Here is a 20,132-nt window from a genome sequence, read left to right as displayed (position 1 = left end):
GAATGAAAAGTAATAATTATGCTAAGTTACAATAGCTTCAAACTCTGTTGACTGTCACATTATTGGCTCTGTGATGGAAAAGTGATATCTTTTACAACTGACCTTTCATTAAAAGCATGAAGTTTAAGATTATGCTAGGCTCATCTCAGCTTCTTTTCTCTGTAGTTCTCAATCTCAGCAAAGTGCCATATCCAATTTGTGAATAAGTACAGTGTTTTTCCTTGAAGAATGGTGACTGGATGCCAAATATACACATTTGGATTCACTTTTTAAAGCAAAAAAGAACAAAGATGACTTCTGTCCACTTTTAGTGGTTTTTCCCTTTCCAAGGCCCCAGGAACATTTCCTGTCATCTAGTTTGCTTGAAGATGTTCTATTTAATTTTTTAAATAAACTATTTGAATGCAGTTTGGTAAAAATAATAATAATAAAAACAACTTACGAGATTAAATTCAGGTTAAGACCTAGTACTTTACAGTGAAAAAAAATACTGAATTTAACCTTTTTAAAAATCACTTTAATTATAACTTCAGGTACTTCAAAATCTAAAGTAGAAAGAACACACATGTATAAATGTAAAGTTAGAAATCTAAAGTGAGAAAGAACACAAACACATTGATTAAGCACTATATGCAGACATTGTGCTAGGCACCGGAGAGAAAAAGACAAAGAAAATCAATCCTTGCTTTCAAGGAACACACATTCTCTGAGAGAGAATATGTAAATATTTATATATTCACAGGTACATACATGTATAAGCACAAACAAAAAATGCAAGATAATTGGAGTAGGTGGACAGAGTGCTAGTAGCTGAGTGGAATAGGACAGATTTATGAAAAAGTAGAAGCTGAGTTTTGAAAGAACCAAGGGACCTATAAAAAGTACAGATGGGGGTGGCTAGGTGGCGCAGTGAATAGAGCACAGGCCCTGGAGTCAGGAGTACCCTTCTTGAAAGCTGACCTCAGATGCTTAATAATTACCTAGCTGTGTGGCCTTGGGCAAGCCACTTCACCCCATTTGCCTTGCAAAAACCTAAAAAAAAAAAAAAAAAAACAGAGATGATGAAGGAGTGCATTCCCGATTTGGGGGATAGCCAGTGCAAAGGCAAATAGATGAAAGTGTAGTGAGCAGCAATAAGGTCAGTCTGGCTGAACCAGAGTGAAGGAAGATGAATAATGGATGAAAATTCAGGTTGAGATTAGGTTGTGAAGTGCTCTAAATGTTGATAATGTCAATGGTGCCTATGTAATCTTAACAATAATCATGAAGGTCTATTATTATTACTGTCATAAAAAAAAGACAGTTGACATTCACATAATGTGTTAAAGTTAAAAGAGATGTTGTTTTCCCAATAAATGTATGCATAGACTTGATAAGTATTGTTATCCTCTTTGCCTACATGAGAAAACTGAGGTTCACAAAGATTTTAAATATTCCAAAGTCATAAAAAGTAGTACAGCTAGAACCCCAAACTAAATGCTGTCTCCACCAGATTTGATTTCTGTCTCATTTGCTACTAACCAATTATGGACAATTCACTCAACCCCTCTTGGTGGCAAAATGAGAATAGTAATATCTCATGAACCATGTTTATTCTTAGATAATTAGATAATTCATCTTGAAGGAATATCACCCATGACATGCAGTGGATAGAGCACCAGCCTTGGAGTCAGGAGGACCTAAGTTCAAATCTGACCTCAGATACTTAATAATTACTATCTGTGTAATAGTAATTATTAGTCTTAAGTGGTTGTAAATCTATTGCAAAAATATAGAAAATTTCTGATCCTTTTCTCAAATTTAACATTATTCAGGGGGTTTTTTAGGCTGACATTAAAATTATCTAGAAGTGGTTAATTAAACATAGTTTGAAATTCAGGTGTATCATAAAAGTTTTTTAAATAGTTATTATATGTATGGATAAATATATCTATAGATATAGATACTTGTTTATATCTAGGTATACACACATTATAAAATAAAGGTCTTCTAACAATTAGGTTAACTAATTTCTATAATTTGTATTCTACTTTTGCTGAGGTTCAGTTGTGTCTGACTTCATAACCCAGTTGGAGTTCTCTTAGCAGAGATATTGGAATATTTTGCCATTTTCTTCTCCAGCTCATTTTGCAGATGAGAAATTGAAGCAAACAGGATTAAGTGACTTACCCAGCATCACATAGCTATGAAGTATCTGAGGTCAGATTTGAACTCAGAAAGAAGAATCTTCATGACTTGTCCAAAATCATGTAGTCCATATTATAGAGGTTCTTTGTGATTATGATTATCATTGTGGCAATAGAAACTTTATGTTCAAAAAAATTTTATCTCCATGAAGCAGTTCACATTTCTTTTTCATTACTTTCCCACTTTAGGCTCACTCCTTTACAACTATTCTACCTCTCATTCTCCATACTTAAAAAATAAAGCCTCAACTACCTTCTGGAACTGATTTTACAACCCCTTCTTTCATTGGTGAGCTCTTTCCAAGACAACAATTTTGGGTCAGGGCTCACACCTTCATGGTTCATTTTCCCCCTTGTCCCCATGCTCCTGCCTCCCTGCTTTTCAGTAATCTTGTTGAGGGCAGGGACTCTCTTTTTTTTTTTTTTTTTGCTTATATTTGTATCCCCAAAGCCTAATATAGTGCAACTCACATAATAAACAATTAATAAATGCTTGCTAACTTAATTTCACTTAACTTTGGTCCAGTCATTGACATCCTATTAGAGGACTAGTCCAAAATATCACAATAAGTCAATGGACACCACTCTTTCATGATCCATTCCAACATGAAAATGTCATGAAAATTAAGGAACTTAGATTATATGTGACAAACTGGCTCATTAATTTATCAAATCTGTCCATTTGAAATTAGGGAGAGTTTACTCAAACTAAAGGAAACCTATACTTAATTCATCTAGCTAGAATTAAAACTAAGTATATACCAAGTTGATTTTCCATATGACAAAGATCACATAAATCCGTCATTCTACTAGTGAAAACTTTTAGAAAAGAACAAAGTTTTTTAATAGCCTCTTTATTTCTAAGTAATTCACATTTAAGAGCCTGGATGATTCTTCTGCTGAGTTTATAATTTTAATATTAAAAAATAACATTTTTATAGAATTTGGGGCTCAAAGGACCCTTTGAAATAGTCTACCTTAAATGCCTCATTTTGCAAATGAATAAATTCAAATCCAGAGAACAGAAGGATCACTCACACAGTTTGTAATAGTCTGGGATTAGAATATGTTTTCTTCCCTTTTAGAATATAAGATCTTTTGAGGCTATTTTTGCACCTTTCTGGATCACTGCATTGTCATGATAGAGGGCTTGCATAACGAAATGAAACTATGATTCATGCTGTGTGAGTTTATCCAAAATGGACAGGTCACAGTGGAGAGTTAAGATAAAAGGTGATCCACTCAAGAAAGAAATGGCAAACCACTCCAGTATCTTTGCCAAGAAAACTCTATGGGCAGTATTAAAATGGTAAGATATGGTGCAAGAAGATGAGCCCCTCAGGTTGTTGCTGGAAAAGAATGGAGGACAACTATAAGTAGCTCCAGTACTAATGAAGCAATTATATTGAACACAGAAGGAAAGTCTGCAGCTGTAAAGTTCAATATTGCATAGGTACCTAGAATGTGAGATTTATGAACGAAGGTAGGCTGGAAGTGGCCAAATAGAGATGGAAAAATCAGGAGTCAGTGAACAGAAATCGACTAGAATGGGTGAATTTAAATATAACTTATGTTACTATGGGAACAGTGAATAAAGTAGTCATAGTTAATAAAAGGGAGAAAAGTAGTATGGGGGTATAATTTCAAATATGACAGAATGATATCTGTTTGAATTGAAGGTAAACTATTCATCATCACAGTTATACAAGTCTATGCTTCAACCACTGATGCTGAAGAGACCAAAACTGGGCAGTTCTAAGAAGACCAATAACATCAAATAGAAATCACATCAAAACAAGATGTCACACAAGCCTGGAAGACTTGTAATGGACAACACCATCCACAGCATAGTTAAACAAAGTGAAATTTAAAAAAATCCCCACAGAATCTGAACACATACAATTTTAAAAACTTCTCTTGGGACAGCTAGGTAGAGCACCAGCCTTGGAGTCAGGAGGACCCGAGTTCAAATCTGACCTCAGATACTTAATAATTACTAGCTATATAACCTTGGACAAGTCACTTAACCCCACTACCTTGCAAAAACCAATAAAAAAATTCCAAAAAAAACCAAAAAAAACTTCTCTTATAAGTTGATATAGAGAAATAAAAAGTCAAGAATTTCCAGGGATTTCACGAAAAAAGTGCAAGAGAAGGTTGCTTAATCCTACCAGATCTAGAATTATTTTATAAATCTTCAGTCATCAAAATTGTCTGATATTGGCTAAGAAAAAGTGTGGTAGATCAGTGGAAAAGATGAGGAGCAAAAGAGGTAGCAGGAAACGATTATAGTTACCTGCTATTTGATAAACCCAAAGAGTCCAGCTTCTGGGATTAAAAACTCTCTTTTAGATAAAAACTGTTGGGAAAATCACAAGTTAGTATGGCAAAAACTTGGATTAAACCAACATTTCACATCTTAAACCAAGATAAGATCAAAATGGGTACAAGATTTAGACATAAAAGACACTGACATTAAAAAACAAACTAGATTACATTAAATTAAAAGGCTTTTGCACAAACAAAACCACTGTAACCAAGATCAAAAGAAATGTCAATTGGGAAACAATTTTTACAACTAGTATTTCTGACAAAGGACTCATTTCTAAAATAAATAGAGAACTGAGTCTAATTTATAAAAAAAAAAAAACACATTCCCCAATTCAGAAATGGTCAAAGGATATGCAGAGGCAATTTGCAGATGAGGAAATCAAAGTGATCCATATGAAAAATTGCTCTAAATCATCACTGATTAGAGAAATGCAAATTAAAGCATCTCTGAGGTACCACTTCACACCTCTCAGACAGGCCAACATGACCAGAAAGGACAATGATCAATGTTGGAAGGGATATGGGAAATATGAGACACTAATACATTGTTGGTGGAGCTGTGATTTCACCCAACCTTTCTGGAGAACAATTTTTAATTACAGCCAAAGGGCAATAAAAATGTGCATACCCTTTGATTCAACAATACTGGGGTTATACCCTGAAGAGAACATGAAAAAGGGTAAAAGCATCACTTGTACAAAAATATTCATAGCAGCTCTGTGGTGGCAAAGAATTGGACATTGAATGAATGTCCATCAACTGGGAAATGACTGAACAAACTGTGGTATATGTATGTCATGGAACACAATTTTTCTATTAGAAACCAGGAGGGATGGGAATTCAGAAAAACCTAGAGAGATTTGCATGAACTGTTGCTGAGCAAGATGAGCAGAACCAGAAAAAATTGTATACCCTAATGTAATAATATCTTGCGATAGGGGTGATGATCAACCTTAATGAACTTGCTCATTTCATCAGTGCAACAATCAGAGTCAATTTTATGGTATCTACAATGGAGAATACCATCAGTATCCAAAGAAAGAATTGTGGAGACCAAAGACTATTATCTTTAATTTTTTTTAAAAAGTATCTTATATAATTTTGCTATCTCTTATATTTTATTTTTTCCTTAAGGATATGATTTCTTTCTCAAAACATTCAATTTTGATCATTGTATAGCATGGAAACAATGTAAAGACTATCAGACTACCTTCGGTGAGGAGTGGGGTGAGGGAAATGAGAATGGGGAAAATTGTAAAATTCAAAAAAAAAAAAACTTCCCTTATGTTTTTCCTTTCTATTCCATGATTTTCTTTCTTTTTATTTGTCCTAATTCTTCATACACAAAATGACTAATATGTAAACACGTTAAACACAAATGAACATGTACAACTTTTACCTGACTATTTGCCACTGAGGGGAGGAAGGTGGGAAGGGAAGGTAGTAGAAAAATATGTAACAAATATCCAAGTGGATGAATGTTGAAAAACTTTCATAACATGTAACTGGAAAAATAAAATAAGGTATCAATAAAAAAGAGTTAAAAAAAGATGTCTCATTCATCATAGAATATTGGAAAGCTAATGTAGGAAATCAAAAGATAATTGAAATAACAGACCTTGTACGACAAAATGAAGCAGTGCAGAGACGAAAAAAAGTTTTGTCAAGATAACTTTCTGGTCATAGCAAACACTTTTTCAATAGCCCAAAAGGTGAATCTACATATAGACACCATCAGATGATAAATATAAAAATCTGACTGAGTGTGTACTTTGTAGCTGAAGAAAGAGAAGCTCTAGGGAGTGTATACAGTCTGATTAAGAAAAAAAAAAGATAAGGGGCAGCTAGGTAGCACAGAGGAGTCAGGAGGACCTGAGTTCAAATCAGACCTCAGATACGTAATTATTGTCTGGCTGTGTGACCTTGAGCAAGTCACTTAATCCCACTGCCTTAAATAAAATTAAAAAATAAAAAAAAAAACCTAGACCGACTGTGGCTCAGATCAGGAATCTTTTTTTTTGCAAAACTGAGAATTAAATTGCATAAAATGTGGAAAACCATAAGACATATAGGTATGACCTAAAATAACATAACTTATGAATATGAAGGACAAGTAATGAATAGCCTTAAGAGATTAGATCTGGTAGATAAAATGCTTAAAGAACAATGGACATAAGTTTGCAATACTATACAGGAGGCAGCAACAAAAACATCCCAAAGAAAAGGGGCAAGAAAGCAAAATGGCTGTCTGATGAGGTTTTGTAAATAGCTAAGGAAAGAAGGAAATGAAAAAAGATATACCCAACTGAATACAAAATTCCAGAGAAAGGCAAGGAGAGATATAAAGGTTTTCTTTAAAATGAGCAATACAAAGAAATAGAAGACAATAGAATGAGAAAAACAAGAGATTTATCTCCTTCAAGAAAATTATCATGGAAAAAAGGAAGAAATCAAGGAAATGCTTCACTCTAAAATGTGCATGATAAAATATAAAAATGGTAGGGACCTAACAGAAAAGGAAGAAATTAAGAAGAAATATCAAGAATATACAGAAGAACTATACGAGAAAAAATCTTAACATCACCAATAACCTTGATGGTATGGTAACTGAAGTAAAGCCATACATACTAAAGAATGAGGCCAAGTGCTTAGGAAATATTGCTAACAATAAGACTAGCAAAAATGATGAAATTCTACCTTAAAATTAATTTTAAAATCAATTAAAATCCTAATAGATGATGATGTTAAAGGGCTACACTCAATAAGTCAGAAAAAGGAAAAAGAACGCTAGTTACTGGATTGGAGAAGATCAGTTTAAAATCAAATCCTAAAGAAGGACAGTACCAAAAGAATGTGCAAATCCCCAATCACATTCATTTCACATGTCAAAAAGTTTATGCACAAGATTCTACAAGCTAAGTTTCAGTAAAATCTGAACCAAGAATTTCCAGAAAATCAGACTGGTTTTTGATAGAAGAGAGAAGAAATAGAGACAAAACTGCTAATATTTGCTTCATTAAAGAAAAACCAAGGAAAATTGGAAAAGCATCTACTTCTGCTTCCAAGTCTTTTGTTGTCTAGATCACAACAAAATGTGACAACTCCTCAGAGGTGGCAGTACGAGATCATCTTACTTGTCTCCTGAGCAACCTGTATGCTGGTCAAGAAACAATAGTTAGAATTGAATGGGGGGGGGGGGGCGCAGAGCCAAGATGGCTACAAGAACAGATCTTGTCTTAGGCACTCTCTCCTAAAACTTCGAAACTAAGGACTCTAACTAAATTTTCTAGAGACAGAACCCACAGAGGGACCCAGTGAGGCAGTTCTCCTACTCAAGGTAACCTGGAAAAGAGCAGAAAGGTTCTGCTCCCGGGGTTGCAGGGGTGGCCCGCCAGAGGGGTGGCCCACCAGAGCAAAAGAACTTCAGCCTCCAGGAGGCAACCTTAGGGCGCTGGGAGCCATGGCTCACAGCAGCTGGTCAGCCAAGTTCCAGGACAGAGAAGCAGGCAGAGCTGTAAGCAAGAACCCCCAGGGAATGAGCCCATTTTGCTGAGGGAGGGGAGTGAAGAGAGAGAGACTGCAGAGCTCTATCCTCTGCCCCTGGAACAGGACTCTGGGGCTCTGACCACATTCAGATCCTGATCCCAGTCTAGGCCCCCCCCATAAAACAGCAGGCCCCCCCCCACCTCAGCCCCGTGGCAGAGGGAGGCACTGATGGTCATTCAGAACAGGAGGGAGGACAGAGTCTCACACACTGAGACCCTTGTGGGAGTGTCCCAAAAGCTCAGGAAGCACCCCAAAAAAACAGGCTTAGGCTGGGAAAATGAGCAAGCAAAGAAACAAGAGGTAGACCATTGAGAAATATTTTGCATATGAGCCCAAGAAGGATCAAAATACTCAGTCTGAAGATGAGGAAGCACAAGCTCCTCATCTAAAGACTCCAAGAAAAACAGAAATCGGGATCAGGCTACTACAGAGCTCAGAAAAGACTCTGAAAATCAAATGAGGGAGTTAGAAGAAAAACTGGGAAAAGAAATGAGAGAGATGCAGGGAAAAACATGAAAATGAAGTCAGCAGCCTAGTCACGGAAATCCAAAAAAATGCTGAAGAAAATAGCATGCTAAAAACCAGCTTAGGTCAAATGGATAAAACAGTTCAAAAAGTTATTAAGGAAAAGAATACTTTAAAAAGCAAAATTGGCCAGATGGAAAAAAAGATAACAAAACTCTCTGAGGAAAACAAATCCTTCAGACAAAGACTAGAACTCAGGGAGATTGATGAATTTATGAGAAATCAGTACTCAATAATTCAAAATCAAAAAAAACAAAAAATTAGAAGAAAATGTGAAACACCTCATTGAAAAAACAACTGTTATGGAAAACAGGTCTAGGAAAAATAATTTAAAAATTATTAGAATACCTGAAAGTAATGATCAGGAAAAGAGCCTTGACATCATTTTCCAAGAATTACTACAGGAAAATTGCCCTGATATTCTAGAAGCAGAGGGCAAAATAGAAATGGAGAGAATCCACAGATTCCCCTGAGAAAGAGATCCCAAAAAACCAAACCCTTAGGAATATTATGGCCAAATTCCAGAACTCCCAAGTGAAAGAGCAAATATTACAAGCAGCCAAAAGGACACAGTTCAAATATCGTGGAGCTGCAGTCAGGATCACACAGGACTTAGCAGCAACTACATTGGAAGCTCTTAGGGCTTGGAATATAATATACCAGAAAGCAAAAGAGCTTAGAATGCAGCTAAGAATCAACTACCCAGCAAGGCTGAATGTCCTCTTCCAGGGGAATTTAAAATGTTCCTGTTGGAATGGCCAGAGCTGAGCAGAAGGTTTGATCTTCAGATACAGGACTCGGGTGAAGCATAGAGATTGGAGGAGAAGGGGAAAATATGAGGGACTTAATGATGATGAACTGCATGTATTTCTGTATAGAAAAATGACACTGATAATACTCATATGAACCTTCTCAGTTAATAGAGCAGGTAGAGGGAACTTTTATAGTTGAAGCACAGGAGAAAGCTGAATTTGAAGATAAAATATGGTGTAAAAATGGAGTCAATAGAAAAAAGGGAAATGTAATGGGAGAAAGAAAAAGGAGAGGGAATAGGCCAAGATATTTCACATAATAAGATTTTTCTTTGTTACAATGAGCTATTGCAATGATATGGAAGGGGGAAGGCAAGGGGGAATGAGGGAATCTTTGCTCTCATAAGAGGTGGCTAGGAGAAGAAACAGCATATATACTCAATGGGGTATAGAAATCTGGAGTAAGAAGGAGGGGGGAGCAGGGGGAAGGGGTGGGGATGTGAATAAAGGAGGAGAGGATGGACCATGGAGGAAGAGTGGTCAGATATAATACATTTTCTTTTTTACTTCTTGCAAGGGGTTGATTGGAAGGCTTGTCCAGGACCATAGGGCCAGGTGGATGCTGGGCCTAAGGGGTGGCATGGAGGCTCCGGGCCTCTTGGCCCCAGAGCCAGGGATCTGTCTGCTGTGCCACTCAGCTACCCTACAGCAGAGTCAGAGTGAAGGGAGAGAGAAAATATAGTACATGGTAGTGGAGAAATACGAAAGGAGGGTGTTGCGATCAGCAATGGCAACAGTGGAAAAATATGAAAGTAACTTTTACCATGCACTTAACATTAAACAATGTGATCCACCCACAACAGAGTTGTTGGTGTTGGAACAAAGACTCAAGCATATTTTTTATTATTATTATTTGGGGGGGTACAGGGCAAATGGGGCTGGGTGGCCTGCCTGGGGCCGCATAGCAGGGTGATCGTTGGGTGTCTGAGGCTGGATTTGGACCTAGGTGCTCCTAGCTCAAGGGCCAATGCTCTGTCCACCACCCAGGCACCCCTACTATTATTACTATTTTATTTTATTTTGGGTCTTTTTTTTCCTTTTTTTTTTGGTTTTTGCAGGGCAGTGGGGTTTGGGTAGCTTGCATGTCACACGGTTGGGTGATTGTTGGGTGTACGGAACCGGATGTGGGCTTGGGCACTCATGGCTCCAGGGCTGGTGCTCCGTCCATTCCACCACCTGGCCATACCTACAATTATTAGCATTATTTTTTTATTTTAATTTTTTTTTCTATCCCCTTTACTTTATCGCTCAAGCGAGTCTATATTTATGGGGGGAGGGGGTATTTCATTTACTTTTAAACAAGAATATTTTATTAATGTATAAAAAAACATTTGTACTGAATGAAGAATAATTCATAGGTTTAAGATTGGAAATAGGGTATAGAGCTGTATGTTATCACCTTATTTATTTAACTCATGTGCAAAGTACATCATGTGAAATGTCAAGAAAATGTAGCCCCCCAAAATATCAAACAATCTTAGATATGCAGATGATATCATTGATGGCAGAAAATTAAGAAAAATGAGGAAGCCTCTTGTTAAGGGTGAAAAAGGAGAGTCTAAAACATGGATTGAAATTAAACATAAAAAAAAAAAAAACAAGATCAGGGCAACTAGTTCTATCACTTCTTTGCAAAGAGAGGAAGAAAAAAATGGAAGAAACATCAGATTTTACATGGTTGGGCTCAAAGATTACTGCAGACTGCAACTGCAGCCAAGAAATTAAAAGACACTTGGCTCCTTCGAAGAAAAGTTATGCCATATCTGGATAGCATACTAAAAAGTATAAAGAGATATCACCTTGCTGACAAAGACCCATATGATCACAGCTACAGTTTTCCTAGATGTTAGAATTGGCCTATAAAGTATGTTGTAGAATTTGAGTGCCATAGTATCAATGCTTTTGAATTGAGAAGATGAAGAAGACTTTTGCGGGATCATATCAGTCAATATTTAAAGGAATTAATTCACACTATTTATTGGAAGGACAAATATTGAACCTAAAGCTTAAAAATCTTGACAACATAATGAGAAGACAGACTCATTTTGAAAAGTTCTGATGTTGGGAATGAATTGAAGGTAAAAAGAGAGGTGAGATGATGGAGGATGGGATGGATAGATAGTGTCGTGGAAGCAATGGATGTGAACTTGGAAATGCTTCAGGAAACAGTGGAGGATAGAAGCTATTGTCTCTGGGGTTCACAAAAATTCAGACAAAAATGAACAAATAAACAAGAACTATTTTTTACCTGTCTTTATGTCTAGTATAAAGTAGGTGCTTAGGAATGCTTGTTGACTGAGATTATAGGTCCCCTGGCCCCCCCTCCAAAGTTCTTAACTGCACACCAAACTTCTGGCTGATTTATTATGACTCCAGATTAATGTATTTTTAAATACCTAACCTGCTGATCAAAAACAACACTCTAAAGACAGGAAAAACATATATCCTCATTGTTGGATGGAAATCACTGAGGAGATCAAAGGGTAGTTTACTGGACTGACTCTTCCTGTCTCCTGTCAAAAGCTCCTGGTCTTCCCTAGGTAATCAGATTTCATTTGGTGATTCATACGGCAAAGTTAATTAACTATCTTTTATATGCTTAAATAAGTTGATTCAAGAAGCAAATTTTGCATGCTCTTGATAATTTCTCTTTAAATCACCTCAGACTGTGTCTCCAAATCAAGAGAAGTCAAAACCTCCATTCTACTGTTCCATTGCATTTTATAATATATATATATATATATATATATATGTATATATATATATATATATATATATTCTAATCACTTTTCCATCAAGCATCCTGACTCATGCTCTTAGAATCCTCCCCCTTCTTGTAAACTCCCCAAGTCACAGCCACACATACCTAATGGGTTAAAGTGTTAGGGGATAAATAACTTTTCTGTCATATGTTACTAGGTATTTCTATTAGGGCTTTGTATCTATCAGCTGGTCTTGTCCAGTCATATTTCTACAAACCATCAACCAACATTCTCTAAATTGTGACATTTTAAAGGAATAAAAAAACATTATATAACCCAGTTCTCAGTAGTTCCCCCTATCACAGACGATTCTTTAATTGCCTGTAGAGCATAGAATCCTACATTTTACTGGGATCTATTAGAACAAAATGTTACAACTTTAATAAATATTATTAAAAGCACTGTCAGAATGACATACCTTCTCTCAGTAATGCTGTGGTCCAAGAGAGCTCTGAAGGATTTATGATAAAAAAAATACTATCCCAAAAATAGAGTGTCTCAATACAGTTTGAATATAGACTGAAGGGGCGGCTAGGTGGCACAGTGGATAAAGCACCGGCCCTGGAGTCAGGAGTACCTGGGTTAAAATCCGGTCTCAAGACACTTAATTACCTAGCCTTGGGCAAGCCACTTAACCCCATTTGCCTTGCAAAAACCTAAAAAAATGAATATAGACTGAAACATGCTTTTCTTCATTTTATTTTTCCTGAGGTTTCTTGTGGGAAGGGGATTTATGTTTACTTTAACAACATAACTATTATAGTAATGTTTTTCATGACTATACATTTTTAATCTACACCAAGGAAATTGCTTTCTCAATGAGGAATGGGGCAAGAGGAAAGGAGAGAATTCAGAACTCAAGGTTTTAGAAATAAATGTTGAAACTTGTTTTTGCACTTAGCTGGGAGAAGCAAACAAACAAAAGAACAAATGAATAAATGAAAAAACAAATTAAACTAAATTTGAAAAACAAAAACACTGTGGGACCAAAACTGCAAACCAAGCACTTAAGTAATTCAGGGTTCAAATAGGTACATTTGCTAAAGACCCTGCCCATTGGTGCAAAGATTTTTATTTGGTATTTATTTTGTGATAATATCTTCTTTTAATGTTCCTGTATTCAAATGTCTATAGGAGTTAGATATAATTTTCATATATTATTAAAATATGTAATCCTATTGTGGTATATTGACATAAAAACAATGAAGTATGCATTCATTATTTTTTTATAGAAAACCTTTCAAACTAACAATGAAGTATGCATTCATTATTTATAGGAAAAACCTTTCAAACTTTTAGTATGATCTTATAATAGAAAAATTATGATTTCACTGTTTATTATTCACTTATTGTTATTTAAAATCATATATATGAAATGTTATGAAAAACAGAACTTGTGATTTTGGGAATTCCTATATATCATGGTTTCTAGTTCCCAAATCCCAAATTAATATCTATCAGTAATTTGGGTACATTTTTTCCAGGATATGTGCTAATGTCTCATAAACTACAGCATTCAGACAACCCATAAGGACATACATGTAACCTGCACAGGCATCACCTACATTACATATTTACACTCAATGATCTAACCTCATGATACACTGTGAAACAATAATCATCAAAAAATTTTAGGATTCACTAAAAATTAGACAAGTCTATCAAAGGAATAGGCTAGGTAGGAAGAAAAAAAAAGAACTCAATAACACAGTGTCCAATAAACCTAAGGACATAATTTACTTGGGGAAACTCCCTATTTTGACAATAACTCCAGGGAAAAATTGGGGTTTTTGACAGAAATTAGATTTAACCAACATCTTACCTAACAGACCACAAAAAGCTCAAAATGGGTAGTGACCAATATTCAACACTTTACCATAAAAGGAGAGGGTGGGAAGGAGAGAGGGAATCAGAGGGGAAAAGGTCAAAAGGTGAGACTAGTCAATGTTGGAAAGACTATAGAAATACAGACACAATAGTGCATTGTTGGAGGAGGTATGACTTGAGCTAATCACTCTGGAAAGCAATTTGGAATTATTCTAAGAAACAGTAATCACTAATTGGTAGGCCAAGCAAATATAATAAAATGATAATTCTACATTAATTTACTTTATTAATTCCATATATATCAAACTAATAAAGGGTTATTTTTTAAAGCTAGAAAAAGTAACAAGAAAATTAATCTAGAACAAAAGGTCAAATATATCAAAGGAATCAATGAAAAAAATGAAAAGAAAGGGGACGAGCAAGGCCACCACTACCACAAATCTTTAATTATCAAAACAATCAGGTAATGGCTAAGAAACAGAGTGATGGTGCAATGAAATAGATTAGGTATACCATACAGTGTAGTAAATGGTCACAGCAATTTAGTATTTGTATTTAGTATCTGTACTTGGTAAACCCAAAGATCCAAGTTTAGGGGGCAAAAATTCATTATTTGACAACAATTTCTGGGAATACTAGAAAACAGCATGACAGAAACATGGTATAGACCAACATTTTAAACCATATACCAAGGTCAAAGCAGATACATGATTTAGATATAAAAGGTGATACCACAAACGAATTAGGAGAACATGGAACAGTTTACTTGAAAGACCTATGGAGATCTATGAAGAATTTATGACTAAACAAGACAGAGAAATCATTATAAAATATAAAATGAATAATTGATTATATAAAATTAAAAGCATTTTGCAAAAACAAACCTAATGCAACCAAAATTAAAAGGAAAGCAGAAAACTGGGAGAAACAATTTGCAGCAATTTTATCTCTGATAAAGGCCTCATTTCTCAATCATATAGAGAACTAGGTCAAATTTATAATAATAAGTCATTCCTCAATTGATAAATGGTCATAAGATATGAACAAGCAGTTTTCAGGCAAAGAAATCAAGTTGTCTCTAGTAATATGAAAAAAACACTCTAAATTACTATTGATTAGAGAAATGGAAAATAAAACAAATCTGAGGTACCACCTGACACCTATGAGATTGGAGAATATAACACAAAGAGAAAATTATAAATGTTAGAGGGGTTGTGGGAAAATTATTCTAGAGTACAATTTGGAACTATGTCCAAAGATCTATCAAACTGTGTACCCCCTTTGACAACTAGGTCTGTACTTCAAAGAAATATCTTTTAAAAAGAGGAATGGATTATACAGAAATATTTATAGCAGTTGTTTTTGAAGTGGCAAAGAATTGGAAATTGAGGTGATGCTAATTACTTAGGGAATGGCTGAACAAATTGTGGTATGTAACTGTAGTGGAATTGTGCTATTAAAAAAATATGCAGGATGATTTCAGAAAAACTTGAAAAGATAAACATGAACTGAGACAAAGCAAAATGAGCAGAACCAGAACACTATACACAGTAACATTAATATTGTACAATGACCAACTCTGAATGACTTGGCTATTGACTACAATGATCCAAGAAAATTTCAACAGACTCGAATGAAAACAAATATCCACCTCCAAAGAAAGAATGGAAGAAGAGTAAATGAAGAATGAAGCATATTATTTCTTCACTTTATTTTTGTGAAGGGTTTTTTGGAATGTGTTTTGCATGATTGTGCATCTAAAATCTATATCAAATTACTTACTATTGCAAGAAAGAAGGAGAAGGAAGAAAAAGAGAGTTTGGAACTTAAATTTTTTTTTTGTTTTTTGAATTTTATAATTCTACCCCCAATCTCCCTTCCCTCACCTAACCCCCCACCAGGGGGCAGTCTGATAGTCTTTACCTTATTTCCATGCTATACATTGATCCAAATTGAATGTGCTGAGAGAGAAATCATATCCTTAAGGAAAAAAACAAAATGTAAGAGAGAGCAAAATTACATAAGATAACTCTTTTTTAAAAATAAAGGTAATAGTTTGGTCTTTGTTTAAACTCCACAGTTTGGTTACAGATGGTATTCTCCATTTGCAGATATCCTAAAATTGTGCCTGATTGTTGCACTGATGAAATGAGCAAGTCCATTAATGTTGATCATCAACTCCATGTAGCTGTTAGGGTAATACAATGTTCTGGTTCTGCTCATCTCACTCAGCAACAGTTCATGCAAATCCTTCCAGGCTTCTCTTGAATTCCCATGCCCCTGGTTTCTAATAGGACAATAGTGTTCCATAACATATTTGTTCAGCCATTCCTGAACTGATGAACATTCATTCAATTTCCAATTCTTTGCCACCACATACAGGGCTGCTATGAATATTTTTGTACAAGTGATGTTTTTACCCTTTTTCATGCTCTCTTCAGGGTAGAGACCGAGTAGTGATATTGCTGAATCAAAGGATATGCACATTTTTATTGCCCTTTGGGACATAATTCCAAATTGTTCTCCAGAAAGGCTGGATGAGCTCACAGCTCTACCAATAATTATTAGTGTCCCAGATTTCCCACATACCTTCCAACATTGATCATTGTCCCTTCTGGTCATATTGGCCAGTCTGAGAGGTGTGAGGTGGTACCTCAGAGATGCTTCAATTTGCATTTCTCTAATCAGTAATGATCTAGAGAAATTTTTCATGACTATAGATCACTTTGATTTCCTCATCCTAGATATCCAAGGAATGGCTGGTTTTTTTTTATAAATTTGACTCAATTCTCTATATATTTTAGAAATGAGTCCTTTGTCAGAAATACTAGTTGTAAAAATTGTTTCCCAATTTACTATTTCTTTTGATCTTGGTTACAGTGGCTTTGTTTGTGCAAAAGCTTTTTAATTTAATATAATATAAATTATCCAGTTTGTTTTTAATGATGGAACTTAAAATTATTTTAAATGAATGTTACAAATTTTTTTAACATGCATTTGGGAATAAATAAAATAATATTACAGAACAAAATATTCTGTGGTGCATGTAATGCTTTGGCATCCCAATTGTTTCTCCAGAATTTGCTTATATATGAAGTCATTTCTCAACTTTCAAGTTGTTAATTGATAATCTATAAACATTTGCACTCAAGAAAAAAGATAGACAAAACCATAAGGCACGTAAGAAACTTTATGTGGTTATTTAATCCATCTCCTGATCTACAGCAAAACTATTTCCAACCTAACAAAGACAGACACTTGTTTTGAAAAGACCTTTGAATGATGCTTCATAATGTACCTGAAAAACACATCGTCAAGTCTAAAAATCTTTATATCTAGCTAAACATTTCATGCTATAGTATAAACTTATTTCTTCTTGTTTAGTCTTCAGTAGAGAAGACCAACAGCTGGTCAACATCTTTTGTATCATTATTTTTCCCACACTTGAATAGAATTATTGGTCCTTAGCCTTCTTTTTCCCAGGCTAGAGAAATGAGGATTGTCATTGGCTTTCTGAGTTTGTATAAGAACTAAAGAGAGGAAAAGTAATGCTTACACAGCATATCTACAGGCAAGCCCTGACTAATGTTTGACTGACTTAAATATACAAACTGTTACATACTGGGCTGCAAAGCAGCAAATGAAGTATGCTCCCATAAGCAAGCTTGTCAGAAGTCATATATTTTAGAGTACTGTTGCTCCTCTAAATGGGCAATTTTTGTCTAATAAATGGTTATGCTACTGGAGGAAGTGACTCCCATTCATAATGATATTCTTACTATAAATTTCAGTGGAACAGAACACATAAAAGAATTGTAGAAGTCAAAAGATGGTCCATAGTTTCTCCTCAGAAAGGAAAATAAAATGATTGATTTAATGCTTGTAATTAGTTAATGCTTGTAATTAGTCAGGAAGAACAGTAGAGTGGGAGCAGTCCCAAAAGATAAGATGCAGATTCTTGGAAAATTAGTACATTAGTCTCTTCTTTCTCTGAAAAAGCACTGTGCATCCAGAAACAATATTTTACCACAGGAGAAGGAAAAGCAGGGCTACTGTGGGCAATCACTACCCATAAGGGTGGCAAAACAGAGAGTGCAGGGTAAAAGGGAAAAAATAATCATGGGAAAGACAGGAGCATAAAATTGGATTGATTGCATGATTGTATACCGGGGACAGTGTTTCAATCTTCATTACTTTCCTCAGTATTTCTTACTCAGTTATAGTATTCTGGACTTTATCAATGTTCTCTTGAATCTCAAAATTATTGCAAGATTATTCCTGAAAATACACACTTCCTCAGTATCCCTTGTCCTGAGGACCCTTCCTTATTCAAATTAGAGAGCGCGCAAGGTGGGTAGTATGAGATGATCTCATTTAAAGAGGGGAATCAGGACAGTCATTTCATCATTTCCTATTCAGCTGCACTCTTCTGGACATCATCAAGCCCTCAACACCTTTTCAGTTACTTTTTATGTGTTGTCTATCTCCACAATGTGAACAGGAAGATTAACACTGACTTTCTGAGTTTGTATAACAACTAAAGAAGGGAAAAGTAATGGTAACAGTGAAGGCAGGGATAGTCTTTCCCCTTTTTTGGATCCTCTAATACTTAGAACAGAAACTGGCACATAATTGATCCTTCATGTTTATTAACTGGTTGACTGAATATTTATTTTTAAGAATAAGACAACAGAGAAGTAATAGAGAAAACAGTAGCAAACTGCATTACAATAGAATCAGGGAGAGAAGATCAATAAGAAACACTTCCTTCTGAATACTATTGTTCTTGTTTTTTGTTGTGGTTGTTGTTGTTGTTTGTTTTTCTGAGGTTGTTGCAAGGCAAATGGGGTTAAGTGGCTTGCCCAAGGCCACACAGCTAGGTAATTATTAAGTGTCTGAGGCCAAATTTGAACTCAGGCACTCCTGACTCCAGGGCTGATGCTTTATCCACTGCACCACCGAGCTGCCCCTAGTATACTATTGTTCTTAAAGAAATTATGCTCAACCAGACTTCAGAAAAACTTGGAAAGACCTGCATGAACTGATGCTGAGTGAAGTGAGCAGAACAAGGAGAATATTAAACATACTAACAGCAACATTGTGAGATAAGATGATCAACTATGATGGACTCAGGTACTCTCAATAGTTCAGTGATCAAGGACAATTCTAAAAGACTTGTGATGGAAAATACAACAGATGGGAAAAACTATAGAGTCTGAATGCAGAGCAAAGCATACTATGTTCACTGTTTAAAAATTCTTTCATATTTTTCTTTCTTTCTCATGGTTTTTTCCCCTCCCAAGTTTAAATTTTGCCTGGGACCCTTACTAGCTGTATAATTCTGGGTGGGTCACTGAGTCTCTCTGTGCCTCCATTTACTCCATCTGTAAAATGGGCATACCAATAGCACCAACCTTATGAGATACTGTATATAAAGTACTTTGTAAACTTTAAAACACTATGTAAATGATAGCTATTATTATTCTTATTGCTCTTCTGGCTTAGTAAAATGTCCTTTATATAAGGTCATTAAATTTATTGACTAATTGTCAATGGTATGTGTATTGGGGAAGGCTCAGGAACCCTAATATCCAAACTGTAGCCACTCTGTGTTACATGGTTAGCTAGTCTATGGGGTCCCAGTCTGTGAATGCAAGTACAAACTGGGGAAACATTCCCAACAGAGCTGTTGCATAGAGAAGGGAGTTGGTGACATTAATGATGTGAGGGGTGTTCCTTTATCTGGAACATCTTCCTATTATAGGATCACAGATCTGGTGCTGGAAGGAGCTTCTAAGATGTAGTAGGTGCTTAAGAAACACTTACTGACTAAGAATAAAAGTCTCTTAGCTGCCATTTCAAAGCTCTTAACTACACAAAACTTTCTACTGATTTGTAATGATTCCAGATGGAGGTGCTTATCTTTCAAATGTTATGGCTCCTGAGCCTTCACCAATACGCATACCATTGACAATTAGCCTCGTTTTTTTTTTAGCAGTCTCTCTCCCAAAAACTCTAGTTCATCTAGGATATTTCTAATAGATGTCCAATAGGCATTTCAAAATCAATATGTCCAAACCAGAAATTATTTTTTCACTAAAAGCCACTTCTCTTCCCTGAAGATGGGACAGTAAAAAAAAAAA

At 35.5% G+C, this 20,132-nt stretch overlaps 1 protein-coding gene across 1 annotated transcript in view; it reads right to left on the bottom strand.

Annotated features, from left to right (window-relative positions):
- Positions 1 to 20,132, bottom strand: part of SCFD2 (sec1 family domain containing 2) — a 454,457-nt gene that overhangs the window by 385,283 nt on the left and 49,042 nt on the right. The window lies entirely within an intron of this gene.

Source organism: Macrotis lagotis, chromosome 3 (genome assembly GCF_037893015.1).
Source record: "Macrotis lagotis isolate mMagLag1 chromosome 3, bilby.v1.9.chrom.fasta, whole genome shotgun sequence".
Lineage (NCBI taxonomy): Eukaryota > Metazoa > Chordata > Mammalia > Peramelemorphia > Peramelidae > Macrotis > Macrotis lagotis.
Note: the sequence above shows the minus strand (reverse complement) of the source record. Positions and strands in the feature narration are given on the sequence as shown.